The sequence below is a fragment of the Canis lupus genome, chromosome 19 (genome assembly GCF_011100685.1).
Source record: "Canis lupus familiaris isolate Mischka breed German Shepherd chromosome 19, alternate assembly UU_Cfam_GSD_1.0, whole genome shotgun sequence".
NCBI lineage: Eukaryota > Metazoa > Chordata > Mammalia > Carnivora > Canidae > Canis > Canis lupus.
This window is the reverse complement of record NC_049240.1, coordinates 15,496,494-15,515,431: the sequence shown is the minus strand read 5'-3', so window position 1 is coordinate 15,515,431 and position 18,938 is coordinate 15,496,494.

Genomic DNA, 18,938 nt, shown 5'->3' with positions numbered 1-18,938 from the left:
ATATAATGTAAATTTCAAGAAACTATAAGGTCTTACTAAAGGAAAAAACAGGGTAAGATGTAAATATACAGTGTGAATACAGTGGACATCATTGTATTTTCTCTGATAAGTTAGAAACCATTTACTGTTTTGTATATTCAATATATGTATGTAAATTCTTTTGAATAAAAGAAAAATTCATAATAATTTCTTAAAAAATACTAATTTTGACCAACATTCTATTTTTGATTGTCAAATAGTCAGGTATTTTATGTAGGGCCTAAATAATGTCTTAAAACATCTTAAATTAAGTTTTTTAAAATTAAATAATCTTTGGATGAAGACAACAAAGATTATTTTTTCTGAAATAAATTGTTATTTGCATCATTTTTCCTTCCTTTCCAGTCTATAAAAGAATGTCATTTATAAACCTGAATTGGTAGTCAGCAGTTTTCTCTTTATAGGTTTTTATGAATATTTGTTAAATAGGTGATTATGCAGATGGTTATTTAGGAGAAGTTATCCAGTAACACATTTCACATTCTTTCATTTTTATCTGCATTATCATTGTTGTCATTCTAGAGTTTTGATAGCTTATTTCATTTTTGAAAGAATCAGCATGTAATGGAAATGATTAGCGTATGTCTGTTTCTATTAGAAATCATCGATTCCTTTAGATGTACACACACTTCAGATATAGAGAAGTGAGGAAGAAAGAGAGGGAGAGAGAGAGAGCGTGCAAGAAAAATGTATGGATGTATTTGTATTCTGTAAAAATGCAGGTGTTATTTGTTGCCAAATCTTACATCACTAGATGTGGTTATAAGGTACCCAGAATCATGTTATGATTCCTGCATTCTCAGACAGTTAGATATGCTTCAAATAACTTTGAAATTTCAGACTAGCAGAAGCAAGGACAACTATGGTTTCATGTTTATGCTTTATATTCCAGAAGAAAATATTTTCAAATAAATACCCTTTACAACTTTTGAGTACTTTGTAAAGTCAGCACGGTATATTTACAATTATGAAATGATTCACAAGTTGTAGTTCTTCCTCACCTTTTTATTATTATTTTATTTTTATTAGGTAGACCTAATCAATTTTTAAATCAATCATGTTTTATAAAATGTTGCAATCTTTAGAGTTTAACGTAAGTACAACAGCGAAGCTAATTTCTCTGAAAAGATATTAACCTAATCTAAAGGCATCTCTAACAAACTCAGAATACATGAGAATAAGTGAGTATTCTGTTTCATTGTATCTGTATTTTATTTTATCAGAATTTTGTAAGAAAGAGTTGGCTGTTGAATATGAAATACATAGCTATATAGTTACTGGATAGACACAAAATGATTCTGATTTTATATACAGCTGGAAATTTTGAAATTTAAGAATTCTTCTAAAAATTCAGAGGAGTGGAAATTTCATATTTCCTCAAGATGATTTGTTTTAACTTCAGTTGATTTTTCTCTAGGAATAAAATAATTACATGTATTCCTTAGTGATTTAGCAATGTATCAATAAGCTGATCTCCATAAATATCATGGAGAAGAAAATATAAAATATATTTCCATTGATCTTGTAATCAGGTCATTCTTTTGGAAATTTTCACATAGATATATAGTACATTAAAGTAATTTAATAATAAATTTTCATTTTAGTGGCTAAATTGCCATGTTATATGGCAGAAATATTACCGAATTTGGTGTCACAACTATCCAAATTAGTTCCAGTCCTAACTACCACATAATAATCACTTACTGGTTGTGTTCCTTGGTCTTAGGTAGTCCTTCAGTCTAAAGTAATAATTTTCAGTAAGCTATTAGCCTATTCATTAGACTGTTTTGCACTAAGTTGACTCTCATTAAAATGCAAATGAATTAAAGGCATTACATTTAGGTAATTGGGGAATTGTGTTCCTACACACTTGCACAGGTAACAGAGAAAAACACTTCAAAACATTTCTTGGAAGGGTACAATTCTTGACCATTTGCGGTGAAACTTTGTCCCTATATTTTACTTTTCTCAGGTGAATGATCATAAAGTTTTCAAATAAGTTATCTATTAATTAACATTTATTAAATTATCATCTATTATACATCTATTGTCTTTTAACTATAGCCTTACAGTTAGCTCTGTAGTGTTTTATTCTCTATAAAATATTTTTAACATTTATTTTTATGTCATTGCATGAGTCAGTTTTGGCAAGAGTTAATGAGATACCATTGAGGGTGTCTGAGTTATTATTAAATATCTTACAAGAGACAGGATAAAGGGAATGCATACATTAACTATACATTTTTTTATTTACTGTGGAACAGTTTCCCCTTTATTCCTCTCTCTTCAGTCTCTGAAATATTCTTCATTTTTCATTCACTGCTCTATGATTTTTTTTAAAGATTTATTTATTTATCTTAATAAATGAGAGGAGGAGAGAGAAAGAGAGAATGGAGGGAGGGGTAGAGGGAGAAAATTTCAAGCTGACTTCACAGAGCACAGAGCCTGAAGCCAGGCTCAATCTCAAGACCCTGAGATCATGACCTAAGCAAAAATCAAGAGTCCATGCTCAACTGACTGAGCCACCCAGGCACCCCTATAATTTTTAATAAATAGAAATGTGATGCAGTGTTTAAGATCTGAACATGTAGTTTATTTATATCAACATAAAAGAAGATTTTCTTTCTTTTTATTGACATGTATAAGATAAACTAGAGTACTATTTTATTCTTTGGAGTCTGCACCATGCCTTAAGCTTTAATTGCTGTATTTAATCAAGTGAATCACCCAATAACACATTTGGTACAACATAGCACATAAAGTAAAAATACATATGAGATCTTCACAAGTTTTTCAGGTATAATGAAAAGGCACAATGCATTTAAATGAGTTCCAGAGACCTAAGGTACTTTGTGTGTTATATTTTCACCCTGGTTTTCCAGAATTCTGTTGTTATCCCATTGCAAGATTCCTTTTTACAACCTTATTATTTTCCAGGCCAGCACTAATTGGTACATATTTCTTGATATCCTACATATCTTATGTAAAATTACTGCCGTAGGAATTAAATTTGAATTTGAAATAAGTTACTACTGTAACTTCAATATAAAGTTAACCTTTTTCAATGTTAATTATTTTCTTTCTTTCTTTCAAGTCAGTTTACATTCATTAATGAAGACTAGAAAGGGTACAGAAAAGCATGGGTAGGCAGAAATAAACAGGAACTTTAACTCATTCCGCTTGTTTCCCCCTGATAGGGATTATTTCAGTATTTGAGTGCAATTGACTTCTTCCAGCTTTCATAGTCCTGGTCTGCTTGAGGTATTGCTTATGGTTGTCACATCTCCTACTGTGGCTCTAAAAGTGATTTAAAAAGCCTGTTGTTTAAAATTCTCAGGCAGATGTTACTTTTACCACCACAGTCAAGCATGGCTCCTGTGTGTTTGACTTTCAAAATCCCTGCTAAGTTCCTTGCTGAGATCAGAAATGGTTTGTTTATTAAATTTATATCTTTACATAGTGTGGGGGGTCTAGAAAGAAATGCCAGCTCCATATCAGAATCCCAAGGGAGTATATACCTACTTAATCTTTCATCCAACGCCATTTTTCAGTTACAAAGATGTACATCTAGAGTTATGAAATGAACAAATTGTGTTTTGGCTTTCATCAGTAGCAAGCTGGTTTATACACTATGATGAACTTTGAGAATAGACTCTACAGTGGTTTCCCGTCTAAGGTTCCAATATCACAAAAGCCTATTTTTGTGGAATACATTTGGTGTAATCTAACTACTGGTTATTGAGATTCATCACAAATAATTTTCATGTCTCTGATGAGCATAATTAAACGATGAGAAATGATCTATAATGAACTTGTGGCATTTTTCACTCACTTTAAATCACAATTTCAGTATAAATTAGTAATATAGAAATTTAATATTATTAGATATTGATTTCCACATTTTAAACTTCATTAATATTACTTAAATACCTGTCGCTGAGTACAGATAAAATAAAAACCAAATTCTATCATATGATTTGTGCTGAAATGTGCATTGTAATCAATGGAATCAATATGAAGAAAAGGCCAACTAAATCAAGAAATTTATGTTCATTGATAATTGGTAATAGAGGTACTATTCCTTAATTTATATTTCCTTTAAGAAAGTAGATAATATATTTTCACCATAAGAAATACTGCAAAAGAGATATGCCAAAATTTGAAAATCATTTGTAGATTTTAAATCATTCAAAATTTTACCCCTCACAAATAACCACACTTTATTTGTATTTATAGTTTTTGCTTTCTTGGGCAGCCCTGGTGGCCCAGCCATTTAGTGCTGCCTTCAGCCCAGGACATGATCCTAGAAACCTGGGATGGAGTCCCTGTCAGGCTCTCCCTACATGGAGCCTGCCTCTCCCTCTGCCTGTGTCTCTGCCTCTCTCTCTCTCATGAATAAATAAATAAAAATTTTTAAAAATAATAATACTTTTTGCCTCCTAATAGAAATATGTTGATGCAAAAATTGATGTAGTTCTTATTTCAATTTATTAGTTGTCAAAATGTTACAAAATATTTATTTAGTGTAATTAATATATAATATTATCACTAGTTTAACTGAAAAAGGACACCTTAGTTCTAATTAAAGTAAGGTGCACTAGACTTTTACAGAAATATTTATATTACTGACATTTAATTCTCTCCTCTATTAAGTGATGATAACATCTATGTTGAAAGTGCTTATTCATGAAGTTTGTGTTACCTGATGAGTAATGCCTAAAACCATTTTTTAAAAGTAATACCGTATTGTTCAGAGCATTTTTTTAGCCCTGAATTGTTTGTAAATTACAAACAAAAATCAGTCATTTATCTCTGATACCATTGATTACCTTAACTTCTCAAGATGAAAGTCACCATAAAACTTTCTCCTTTACTTAATAAAATTTTAGTCCTCCTCTAAAAACAAGATGATAATTTTCTCTTCATAAATTTCTGCTTAACCTCCCACATGCAGGCTGGGCCTTTAATCTCATATGACTGGAATCTTTGTAGAAAGAAGATAGAGACACACAGAGAGCAGATGGCCATGTGAGGATAGATGCAGAAACTGCAATTATTCTGCCACAAGCCAAAGAATGCATAGGGACACCAAAAGTTTTAAGGGGCAAGGCAAGATAATTTCTTAGACACTTTAGAAGTAGTGCAGCCCCGCCAATTCCTGATTTTTAGGCTCTTAGCCCCCAGAACAGTGAAAGAATAAATTTCTGTTGTTTTAAAGTCACTCAATTATTGGTACTTTGTTATAACAGTCCTAGGAAATTAATATAATAGTTAATTTAGAAATGAAGATGTTTAATATGTCTTCTAATATTTCAATTTAAACTAGAAAAAAGATACAACTCAAATAATAAGAAACAAAATAAAGATATGAAGATTTATCAACAGAACGGGAAAGAATTAAAGTAAAAAATCAGTTATTTAAGACTATTTTAAAAAAGGAAAAATCACCAACAAGAATGATAATAAATAAGAGAGAAATACAAATTACCACGACAAGAAAAAAAATTCCACAACATAATGAGATATATCTCACACCTATCAGAATGGCTAACATCTGAAAAGAAAAAAACAAAACAAAACAAAACAAAACAAACAAAAAATAGCAATTGTTGGTGAAGATGCAGAGAAGAGAATCCTTGTGTACTCTTGGTGGGAATGGTACAGCCACTATGGAAAACAATATGGAGGTTCCCCCCAAAATAAAAAATACAGCTACAATACAACCCAGCAATTGCACTTCTGGCTATTTATCGAAAGAAAATGAAAATACTAATTTGAAAAGATATATGCATGCCTATATTTATTTTGGCATTATTTACAAAAACCAAAATATAGAAGCAACCTAAGCGTGCATTGATAAATTAATGGATATAGAAGTTATATACATATATAACGAAATATTACTCAGCCATAAAAAAATAAAATCTCGCCCTCACAATAGCATGAATGAACATAGATGGAATTATGTAGGTGAAATTAGTGAGAGAAAGATAAATACTGTATGATTTCACTTCTATATGGAATTTGAAAACCAAAACAATGAACAAACAAAACAGAAACAGACTCATAGATATAGAGAATAATCTGGTGGTTGCAAGAAGGGAGGAAGGTAGGGAAGAGATAAAATGGGGAAAAGGGATTAAAAGGTACAAACTTTCAGTTATAAAAATAAATAAGACACAGAGATACAATGTATGGCATAGGAAATATAGTTTATAAAACTATAGAAAACTTGTACAGTAACAGAAGGTAACTAGATTAATTGTGGTGATCATATCATAATGTATATAAATGTTGAATCATTATGTTGTACACCAAAAACTAATATATTATTGTAGGTTAAGTGCAGTTCAGTAAAGAAAAACATTGAAAGTTACTGCCAAGGATATTACAAACATTAAAAGATAAGAGGTTTCATAAATAATTTTATGCTAATGAATTTGAAATCATAGATAAAATACAGAAACTCTTTGATAGACCCAGTTTAGAAACAAGGTGAAATAGAAACCACAAATAACCATATATATGTTACATATGCCAGCAAAACTTTGTCCACAGAGAAACTTTAGACCTATATGATCGACTTGTGGATTTTATAAAGTGTGTGTGTGTGTGTATATATATATATATATATATATATCAAATATATATATACAAATATTTATAATATATAAATCAAAAATATATCAATATACATATTGAATTTGATATACATATTGATATTGATATAGAAGTATATTATAAAGTATATGTATATTTGATATATCTCAAATATATATCAAATATATTTATCAAATATACATATATTTAAATATATCAAAAATAGGCTAAGACTAATGCAAAACATTTTGGAAAGTAGAGAATAGGGAAACTCTAGCATCATCATATGAAGTGAGCTCTAACATCAGAATATGGTAATCAATGACATTAAAGAAAAAAGAAAATCACAAAGCTACAGCCCTAATGAATGTATACACAAAAATCTTTGACAAAGCACACAAACCAATAACAATTAAAGAAAGATGTATAATTAGACATCAACTAAAGGCAATGTTTAAAAAATAAAGGAAACCATATACTAAAAGAAAATAGCACACACACACACACACACACACAATTAGTAATTAAAAAAGGAACATCCCCATAAAAACATGGGAAAGACTGAAACAGTCACTTAACTAGGAATGTTTTTAAATGACTAAATAGCATCTGAAAATGGCTCACTATTATTAGTCATCATGGAAATGTGTATTTTTTTTTTTAGTTGTAAGAATGTACTGTTACACTTCCCATCTACTAAAATGGTAAAATTAAAATGACCCACAAGACCAAATGGGGGTGAGAATGCTTTAACAACTTGCTGACAAAAGTGTAACCTGAGACAGGCACTTTGGAGTAAAGAGGAAATGAAAACATCGTCAGATAAATAGCAATTGAAGAAATTTGTCCCCTGAAGATTTCCCAGGCAAGAAATATTAAAAGATTATTCATCTGAAAGAAGAAAAATGATAATGGGTCAGAAACCGATCTACATTAGTAAAGGAAGGACTTTAGAGAAAAACTTTTATTTTTCTTATTCTTAATTGATAACAGATAACACTGTTCAAAATGATAATAGCCATGATGTATTTGGTGATTGGGACACCTGGGTGGCTCTCGGTGGTTGAGCATCTGCCTTTGGCCCAGGACGTGATTCCGGGATCCTGGATATAATCCCATATCAGGCTCCTTGTGGGGAGACTGCTTCTCTGCCTCTTTTTCTCACTATGTCCCTCATGAATAAATAAATAAAAATCTTTTAAAAATAAAGTAATTGGTGATTATAGTTTATGAATAAGTAAAATAAATAATAGCAAATTCATAAAGGATGAATGGGAGGAACTGGGAATCCTGTTTTAAGGTACTACTACACATGATGTAGTATGATATTATTTGAATTGGATATAAAGGTAAATTGTAAACTCAATGGAATTACTAAGAAAGTTTAAAGAAAGTAAAATACATTAAAAAAATCTTAGAACAAAATTACTATGAGTCTCTACTAATATAAATGAAGAAATAAATGGACAAATGAATGCTAGGAAACGGAAAGCTCTTTCCTGCAGGTGTCCTCAGTAGATAGTGAAGAAATGATGGCGTTAGAAAATCATCCATGGGGGATCCCTGGGTGGCGCAGCGGTTTGGCGCCTGCCTTTGGCCCAGGGCGCGGTCCTGGAGACCCGGGATCGAATCCCACGTCAGGCTCCCGGTGCGTGGAGCCTGCTTCTCCCTCTGCCTGTGTCTCTGCCTCTCTCTCTCTCACTGTGTGCCTATCATAAATAAATAAAAGTTAAAAAAAATTAAAAAAAAAATCATCCATGGATTTTAAATCTGGTTGATGAAAATTTGACTAAGAACAGTAAATTTCCATGATCTTAAGGTATCTCCCTGACTTAGTCAAATTATTAAATTTGATTAAATAATAAATTTAGTTAAATTATTAACTAAAATAAAAATAACTTTATAGCTGTGAGACACTCCAGTAGCAGAAGAATAAAAGTTCATATCTCCTTTATTTGGATAAACTGATATCACGTGTTTTTGATAATGATGGACCAAGAAGAACATATTATCAACTCTGCAGTATTTCTGCCAAAAATGTATAACCTGAATACATTTATGATATAGCTTCAGATCAACTCAAGTTGAGGGATATTAAATGAAAAACAGTCAAGTAAAGGCTAAGGAACAATTCCACACTGGACAACTGAAAACAATGTGTGAATATGAATTGGATGATGAAAAATGGAAAAAAAGAATCTATAAATCTACTTAAAAATAGCTATTATTTATACAGCTAATGAATTTGAATTGTGGACTAACAATATTATGAAATATTAAATTTTCTGATTTTGATAATGTAGAGTTAAAATACATAAGAGAGTCTTAGGTCTAAGAAAATCATAATAGTTGGATTATATTTTGTCACCCGATTTTTGGATTAAAAAATGAATTCATAAAGATTGAGTATATTATCTAAAGCCACAGTTTGTTAATTTGTAGCTAGCAGGTGAATCCAAGTGCTTCTGACTCTAAAATTTATGTCCTATCCAGAATACTTTAATAAGGAATTTTGAAACTTATAGATGTATATATTTTAAAGTATTTTACAAACATTTATTACTTGCATATACAGTTCATACTCGTGGGTTTTTTTTAAAATATAAGTCAAAGTATAAAAGTATCTAAAATGAAGAGTACATTTGTCCCTATTCTTTTTTTTCCCTAGTCCATATTTCTTACTAATTACATTCTTAGAGATATTCTAACCATATATAAACATATATGCCCATATCATTTTTACTTATTTACGTAGAAGGTAAATCATGGTTCTTGATTCCCCCCCCTTTTTTTTTACTTAATTCAGTTTATCGTATATTTCAGTGGTACATTCTATAACTCTTAATATGTATTGCATTCCTATTTTAAAATACTAAGTCTCCAGTTGATACCCATTCAGCTGTTTCCACACTTTTGAAATAAAATAACTACAATGAGAATCCTCATACCCATATATATTTTTCTATGGGTACACATATGAGTACCTCTATAAAATATATTATTCTACAACAAGAACTTCTTGCTCAAAAAATACATGTGTTTGTAATTTAATATTTTCAAAATGCCTATTAAAGACAATGTGCTATTTTATATGTCCAAAAATATGTTTAAGAATGCCCACTTCCCCACTGAAAATGTAATATTATCAAACTTATTTTCACAAATTGATATGGGAAACTTTTTTCACTGTACTTTTTAAAATATTTATTTATTTAGAGTGAGTTGGGAGAGGGGCAGAGGGAAAAGGAGAGAGAATATCTCAGTTGCTTCTGCACTGAGTGTGGAGCCTGAGGCAGGGCTCAATCTTACCACCATGAGATCATAACCTGAGCTAAAATCAAGACTTGGACAGTCAAGCAACTGAGCCTTCCAGGCACCCCTCATTGTATTTTTAAGTTGTCCTTCTTTTTAAATAAATAAGGAAGGTTGACTTTCTGTTCATGAATTTAAGAACTAGTATTTCTATTTCCTTTGGGGGTATCTACGCTTTTTGCCCATTGTATATTCTTTGTCAATACATATTTTATTTTCAAATTCTTTATATTTTAAGTATATTTTGCTAATATTAGTCTTCCTCAATCTCATATCATAGATATTTTTAAGGTGGTCTTTGGGTTTTTAAATGTATGCATGGTATATCTTCCATGGAAAATTTTAAGATATTTAAACAATTACATTTATCAATTTTTGTTACAAATTTTTAGATATCACTAGCAGAGTAATTTTTGCTGTCATTATATGAAATATTAGTTTTTAGTATTTCCTTTTATTTTTTCTTTATTTACATTAAACTTTTTATTTTTCTAGAATTTCTTTTGTGTAAGGAATGAATCAACTAGCCAAGTGTGTATCCTATGATTATACAATTGTTCCTTATACCATTTCTGTACTATTTTGAAATACCTCTTTTACTTTATGTTTATCCATACATTTGGGTCGATTTCCAGTCTTTGTTCTGTCATCCTATTTCTGCTTCAGGAAAGAACAATTTTAATTACTTTTGCTTTATAATATTTATATCTGATAGAGTATATTACTCCTTCTTTACCTTTTATTCTTCTTCTCATTTATTTTTTAGAATTTTCCTGGTTATTCTTATGCATTTTTCAAAATAATGTTAGAAGCATCTCTTCTTCCAGAAGAAATTGTGTAAATAATTTTAGTATTTTGTTATTTTTTTAAGAAGGGGAGGGATAGAGGGAAAGAGAGTATCTTAAGCAGACTTCATGCCTAATGCAGAGCCCAACACAGGGTTTAATCTCACAACCATGAAATCATGTTCTGAACCAAAATCAAAAGTTGGATGCTTAACTGACTGACCCACCCAGGTGTCCCAATTTCATTAACTTTTAAAATAATTTAGGAAGAAGTGTCATCTGTAAAATTCTAAGTCCTCTATTCCAAGAATAGCATTTATCTTTCAACTTATATCTCTTATACACATCAGTAGCATCTTATAATAATCTTATAAAGTTTATACTTGGGCATTTTGCCTTTCTTTCTGCCATTTTAATGAGGCAGCAGGTTTAGCAATTGCCTCTTGGTTTAAATTCATTATCTTCTTAAAGCTTCAATTTATGCTGCTATGCTTGGGTGTTGCATTTGGCTAAGTCCTAAATCTTCTACAGCCACACAAGGCACATTAAGAATAAGAAAGTGGGGCAGCCCTGGTGGCCCAGTGGTTTAGTGCCGCCTTCAGCTGGGGTGTGATCCTGGAGACCCGGGATCGAGTCCCATGTTGGGCTTCCTGCATGGAGCCTGCTTCTCCCTCTGCCTGTGTCTCTGCCTCTCTCTCTTTCTTTCTCTCTCTCTCTCTCTCTCTCTCTCTGACTATCACAAATAAATTTAAAAATTTTTTTAAAAATCTTTAAAAAAAGTGTAGGTTCAATGCTAAATTCTAGTCATGAAACTATTATACTTTATGTTAACTAACTGGAATTTAAACAAAAACCTGAAACAAACAAACAAAAAGTGTAGGTTCAAATTGTGAGGTGAATGTGATAAGCTCTACACTATGGAAACACTCAGAAAATGTAGGTTTGAACTAAAGACTCAACAGGAACGTATACAAAAGATTCAGTCTCAGAGCTTGTTTTGTTTTTAATGGCACTGACTCCATGTCTAAGGATGAATTAGCATTTCCTTGTTATTTTGAAATACCTCTTTTGTTTTATATTTGTCTGTACATTTGGGACTCAGACAAAAGGCATGGGCTTGACCACGAATTTAGTTCTAGAATCTCGGCATATTACTACTAATGGGCATGAGTTAAAAGGGATAGTACTTAAGAAGATTTACCAGATAGGCTGATTTCATAAGTTATTGTGAAAAGAACAATAATAAGGAGTCCCATGTCTTGTTATTACACAGAAACCAATAGTTCATAACTGTACACTAGACATTGGCCATGGATCTGGTTGGATGGTCAAGCAGAGGACCAAAACCTGAGAAATTTCATAGTTGTAGTTCTTATCTGCCTACCCACCTCCCCAGAACACACAAAGTCACTGATCCAAAAACAAACCAGCAAAATGATCAATTTAAAATCCCCCCACCGTGCAAATACGAACAACTGGCCCACCCCACCCCCATCACCCCATGAAAGAAATTGGAGCTAAAAGTAAGTGAAGACTACTACCAGAATTATTTTAGGGAATATGTTATGTTGACTTGAAAACTGGAACAGGCAAGGACCACCCATTGATCACATGCTAAGGAACTAGAGAAAGCAAAGATAAAGGAAATATGTACACAGAACTATAACTTAATCTCTGTTCTTTATTCTTTGGGGTTTCCCAGTGGCCGTTCTCTCCTAGGGATTACAGACCTCTGCCTTGAAAACCTATTCAGCTCTGCTCCAGGAGTCTCCACTGTGATGACTTTCATTACAGACCCAAAAGATAAGCCTGAATGTGTTTTGTTTTCATTCCCAGACTCCTATATAATAGGTCAGAATTCTGACATCCAAACTAAAAGAGCAATTTGAGAAATAGACATTTCTATGTATTTATATTACAAATTACAAGCCTATTTGAAAACGTGTGCTTTTTAAAATTTATAATATAACAAATTTTTTTCATGTGGAAGTGTGATAGTGTATATCTTTATTTTCAGTTTGATATCTTTATTTTCAATTTTCCATAGATTTTAGGCATTTTCCATAAATAAGCCTCCTGAATGAAGCCATCCGTGTAATGTCAGTTTTTATCGGACCCCCAATAGTAATAAGGCAAAACAGTATCAACAACATTCTAAACAAAGAGTCTGGGTCATTCATTTAATAAATATTTATAAATGGTACTCTTCTAGACTCTAGAAACATAGCATTACAGTACCAAATCTTTATAGCCATGGAGGTTAGTTATCTAAAAATAATTTTCAAAAGACTAAATATATTATATATGGTACTATGGAATTAAGAGTTACCAAAGAAGGACTCAGTGGGATGTTGACATTTTAATAAAATTTTAAGGAGACAAGAGAGTCAGCCTGCATCTAAAGGCCTGTCCAATAGCGAGTCTTCAACATTTGTTCTAGCAAGCTTCTACTCTGATTGATGGAAGGTCATGAATTAACAGCTGTCAAATATTTGAGATATCATTCCTAAGTAACATCTACTGTTTTCCTGGCACATTTCTCAACTTCCTCTCTTTTCTTTTCTTTTTTTCTTTTCTTCTTTTCTTTTCTTTTCTTTTCTTTTCTTTTCTTTTCTTTTCTTTTCTTTTCTTTTCTTTTCTTTCTTTTTTTCTTTTCTTTTCTTTCTTTTCTTCTTTTCTTTTCTTTTTTTTTTCTCTGAGATCAGCTGCTTTTTTATCTGAATCTTAATCTGTGTTTCTGAGTCCAAAAACGATGGACTCAGGATTGCAGTTTGGCCAAAGCCTGGCCAATCACAGGCCTTCCCAGAGATTTTAACCACAGATTTGAGGAAAGGTTCTCAGTTTCGTTCTGTCAGCACAATGGTGATAGGCAGAGCACAACAACTGCTGCCAAGTTTATATATACATCTATAAAATAATGTTGATATACATATATAAAATAATGTTTATATATATATATATATATATATATATATTCTCTTTTTATGTGCCCTGGTTGAAGCTGAATTTATGGAACTTGTAAAAAATGATTTTAAGTATCAATCAATGTATCCTACCACAAACACAACATGGTAGGATATATAAACACTGTTAAGATGTCTCAAGATTATTCCAGAAAAAAACTGACTTAATCACAAATCTAAAGCAGAGAGCATTCACTATCACATAAACAATCTCATTTAATCCTTGCAAAGCTCACACGTAGCTTATTTTGACAGAGTGACTTCCGAAATCCACACCAAAAATTAAGTTCCAGAATCATGATTCAACCTGAGACTCTGAAGCTAAACTATCAAAGTTAAAATATTAATGATTCTTAGGTTGCTAAAATTTGGAAGTAAAATTATTGTTTACTCATTTTTTAAATACTACAAATATTTATGGAGAACCCAAAGATGAGAAACAGTATTAAAAACATAAGGCTGTAACAGTTGAGAAAAGGGAAATTGGCATTTGGGGTACTCTACAAATATTGTTTGGAGAAAGGAAATGGGGATTACATCCTACTTGTTATTGTGCTCTTATTGTACCCTGAGTGACTCTTCCCCTTTCCTTCCATAAGACTTATATTTTTAAAATCTTGATGCAAATGTAACAGGGAATTTGTCCCAAAGTTAACCTCTCTCCTCATATAAAATGCGATTGGCATTAACAGATATACAAAACTTTGGAATGTGAAAGGTATTAAAAGTATTGTCAACTTCGTTATGTAATGGTATTCTTCTAGCTTAGTAATATGGACAAGCTTTCTTAAATTTGTAGAAAACAAAGAGATTTGTGTTCATATGTTTAAAAATTGATTACTCAAAGCAATGAGGCTGACAAGTGACAGAACCAGAACCATAGCCCAAATATTCTAGTCCTTAGCGTTACATTCTCTCTACTTACATACATGCAAATGTAGTATATTGAAGAGTCTTGTAATTTTTTTGTTTTTATTTTATCTTTTAAAAATCAGCTGTCTGTTAGATGTTTAGTCCTTTAGGAATTAGTTTTGAGCAATAGGAGTAGAAAGGATTAGTTGTCGTTTCAAAGAACCGAAACTAAGACCAGGCTAAATATAGAATTTGCAGAAAAGGCAATGAGAGGTTCACAGGAAAGAAGATTCCCGTGAGTTTGGTGATGTAGAACTAGGATTTAATGTGTTATCAGAATGTCATGTGGTGACTTCATGTCTGCTCCTTTTCACTTGCTCTCAGAAGAAACACTCTTTCCTATTCAAGTCTCCAATCTGTGGATTTGATTTTTCTATTGATTCATAGCCTGTGTTTGTCCTTAACTTTACTTAGGTTTATTATAGTGCTGCTTCAGACCTCGACTCTAAGTGGAACTTTAGCTCCAGAGCCTATAGCGTGTGTCTCTGAGTTCAATTAAAATAAACAACAACAACAATAATATCAGTCTGCACCATAGCCAATTTATTGACTCTGTTTAGCTCAAATGTATACTCAGGTCTAACTTAATATGATCAGAAGGATGGGTCCAACAATATAAATATGGGTGTCCCAGCCTATGTATTATAAAGAATTTGCTCAGAGACAGTTATATGAAGGATTATGAAATTTTGCCAGAGTGGAGAAAAATTTACTTTAGTCTTTTATTTTTCCTAAAAGGGTACATTATCCATATACCTACTTGATCTCTTCTCTTCACTTTTGCCTCAGTAGACACAAACAATATTTCAAGGTTTCCAGATAAAGGGGTTCAGAAAATGTTTAATAAATGGATTCTTCTGGATAAGGTCAAACTGTTTTGCACCCAAAGAATTTCTAATAAAATCAATAGCTGGAATAAAATTCTATAGAAGCAAAGTATGTAAACCATGACTGACAAAACTGTGTGAGGTATGACTGACAAAAATATTATTCAAGATTTCTTGCGGAAAAAATCAGCAAAGTCTGGGCAAAACTACTATGGTTACGGTAGATTTAAAAGTATGGATCATTCAGAAATGACTAGCAACTTCTGAATATCATGGACTTTGAGACTGACTTTCTATTTTCTTATCATTTCATTGAGAAATAAAAACAGACTTACAGAACATTGTAAAATAGAATTCCTATATACACGTCACACCCAGATTCCCTAAACGTGAACACATAAAATATTTATAGTCTATGAAACTTTTTGAACCATTTAAAAACAAATGACAGACATGACTCCTTCTACCCTTAAATAACTTCCTAAAAACAAGGACTCTCTTACATAATCATATAACCACGGTATGATTATAAAAATCAGGAAGTCACCACTGACATAATACAATTCCCTGATTCTTAGATCTTACTCAAAAAATTTTTTTAAGTTTTTATTCATTTATTCATGAGAGACACATACACACACACAGAAGGCAGAGACACAGGCAGAGGGAGAAGCAGGCTCCATGCAGGGAGCCCGACATGGGACTCCATCCCAGGTCTCAAGGATCACGCCCTGGGCTGAAGGCGGCGCTAAACCGCTGAGCCACCCGGGCTGCCCACCCTTTCATTTTTTTTATGGATCTTCATTCTGCAAATTTTGATAATCTCTCCACTAATGTCATTTACCTATCCAATCATATGTTGCCTTTAGCTATGATGCTTTTTAATCCCTTTTAATCTAGAATAGGTTTTCACTCTGTCTTCATGACCTTGACACAAGGCTTACAGAGTGTGTATTGGTTTAGCTTTGTCTGATATTTCCTCATCGTTCTATTCAGATTGTGTATTTTGATGGAATTTCACAAAAGTTATTTGTGTTCTTCTGAGCATATATCAGGAACCACATGATGGTGATTTGCCCCATTACTAATGATATGAAATTGATCAGTTGGTGATGGTGGCACTGGCAAGATTTGTCTACTATAAAGTTACTGTATTTTCTTTTTTTTAAAGATTTTATTTATTTATTCATGAGAGACACAGGCATAAGTGAAGCAGGCTCTATGCAAGGAGCCGGATGCAGGACTCAATCCCAGGACTCCAGGATCATGCCTTGAGCCGAAGGCAGGCGCTCAACCACTGAGCCACCCAGGCATTCCCACTTTATTTCCTTTGTAATCAATAAGTATACTGTGGGGAGATACTTTGAGACAATATCGGGTTTCATCTCAAGCTTTCATCTCTGAATATCAAGCACCACTAATGTGATTAAATGTTGCTCTGATGGTCCCCAACAGTTATAATGCAGATTTTATTAACTAGAGATTTATTAGTTCAGCCAGAACATGCTTTAAATGTTCTGGACTCGTCCTAAAACCAAGCAGAATGAATAATCCCAATATAAAGTAATAAATTCAGAATTTTATTTCTAAGTGATTTGCCATTCTACTTTCTCAGGGATATATACTGCTGTAGTAATTACAAGCAAGTTTTCAGGAGAGGGATGAAAATGAGCAAAGGTAATGAAATATGTATCTGCAATGATTTTGCATCCCTCTTGTCTATTTAGTAATCTGAAAGATTACCTCAATGCATTTTCTTTAAACTTCATATTTTTTAATAAAATAATTTTTATTGGTGTTCAATTTACCAACATACATAATAACACAAGGCAGGAAACCACAAATGTTGGAGAGGATGCGGAGAAAAGGGAACCCTCTTACACTGTTGGTGGGAATGTGAACTGGTGCAGCCACTCTGGAAAACTGTGTGGAGGTTCCTCAAAGAGTTAAAAATAGACCTGCCCTACGACCCAGCAATTGCACTGTTGGGGATTTACCCCAAAGATTCAGATGCAATGAAACGCCGGGACACCTGCACCCCGATGTTTCTAGCAGCAATGTCCACAATAGCCAAACTGTGGAAGGAGCCTCGGTGTCCATCGAAAGATGAGTAAACTTCATATTTTTTTAAATTTTGGTTTAATAGTGGGATTGTTTTTTCTTTGCTTACCTATTTTCCTCCTACAGCTCTCTTTGTCCAAGTGGTAATTCAGGTGTTAGATAGCATCCATTCATTCAACAAAGCCACACTAAGAAAGGGTATAATCACCAATTCTGAATATAACAAAGATTTCTTCAATTTGATGAATCACTTTTCCCTGTAAAACACTGTGGTTTTTATCTTTGTGAGCCCCATCCTTGCGTTTGGTCTGACATTGTCTACACATGGGCTCCTTTCTCTCATATATATTTATATAAACACAAATGCTTTAAACAAACTCCTTGAGTTATTCTTTGATATTAACTCGAAGTTCTCATTCTCTACAGCATAATTCATCAGTATGAAATCAGATTTTCCCTAATTCAGTAGTAGTAAATTCCTCTTAATCTCATTATGTCTTTGTTTTTATATTTCTTTTATCATTAGTATGTCAGAATCTACAAAAATAGAGGTACATAATCTTTTAAAACCAAGATATAGAAACATTTATTTAAAAATATTGACTAATCTGAAAATAAAAGTGATTATTTAAGGAGATGTGCACTATTCTATACTGTGGTTTTTTTCCATCCCCTAAGCCTGTCTCTATAGCACCTGTTTAGAAAGGTCATCTACAAGGTACTAAAAACATTTCATAACCTACTCTGGTCAGCATATTCCCCATTGGTCAAGGCTTGGTGTAGGGTAGCAGGAGTGAGTGTGGAGGAGTCTCACAATCTTGCTGGAGATCTGAAGGGAGCTTGTTGATGTTCTTTGTATTAGCCCATAGAAAACAGATGCAAAATAAAATGTATCAAGTTGACTATAAGGTAGACTCAGTAGTGTTCTTACTTGGCACAACACTATCTTGTTATCTTTTATTCATGTACCCCTCATATTCTTGAAATCTAACTGGTTCATTATAATCTGAAATGATTAGGATGAGTAACAGGAGTACTCTAGTAAAGGAGCTTCCTGAAACTTGACTACTTGTGAACTAAAAGTGGAGATTTCATTGACATATACTTCCAGGGTATAATGAGAAAAGATGTGTCTTGGGGGAAAAAAAAGATGGATATACACCAGTTCCTCTATTACCATGGCAAAATTAAGCAGATTTCTACTTCTCAGGCTTTATTGTTTCCTTGCAAATAAATAGACCCTCACTGATTTAGAAAAATCAAATAATGGTGATACTTAATGACTAGAAAATTCTTGACTTTGATATTAAAACATAGAAAATTTCATGTATGGTGGTCATATCCAGAATCATAAATGCTCAACACTCAGAGGGATATTGAAGGCCAGTTTATTCTATCTCTTTGGTGGAGAGTTGGTTCAGTGCTACATAACTATGTAC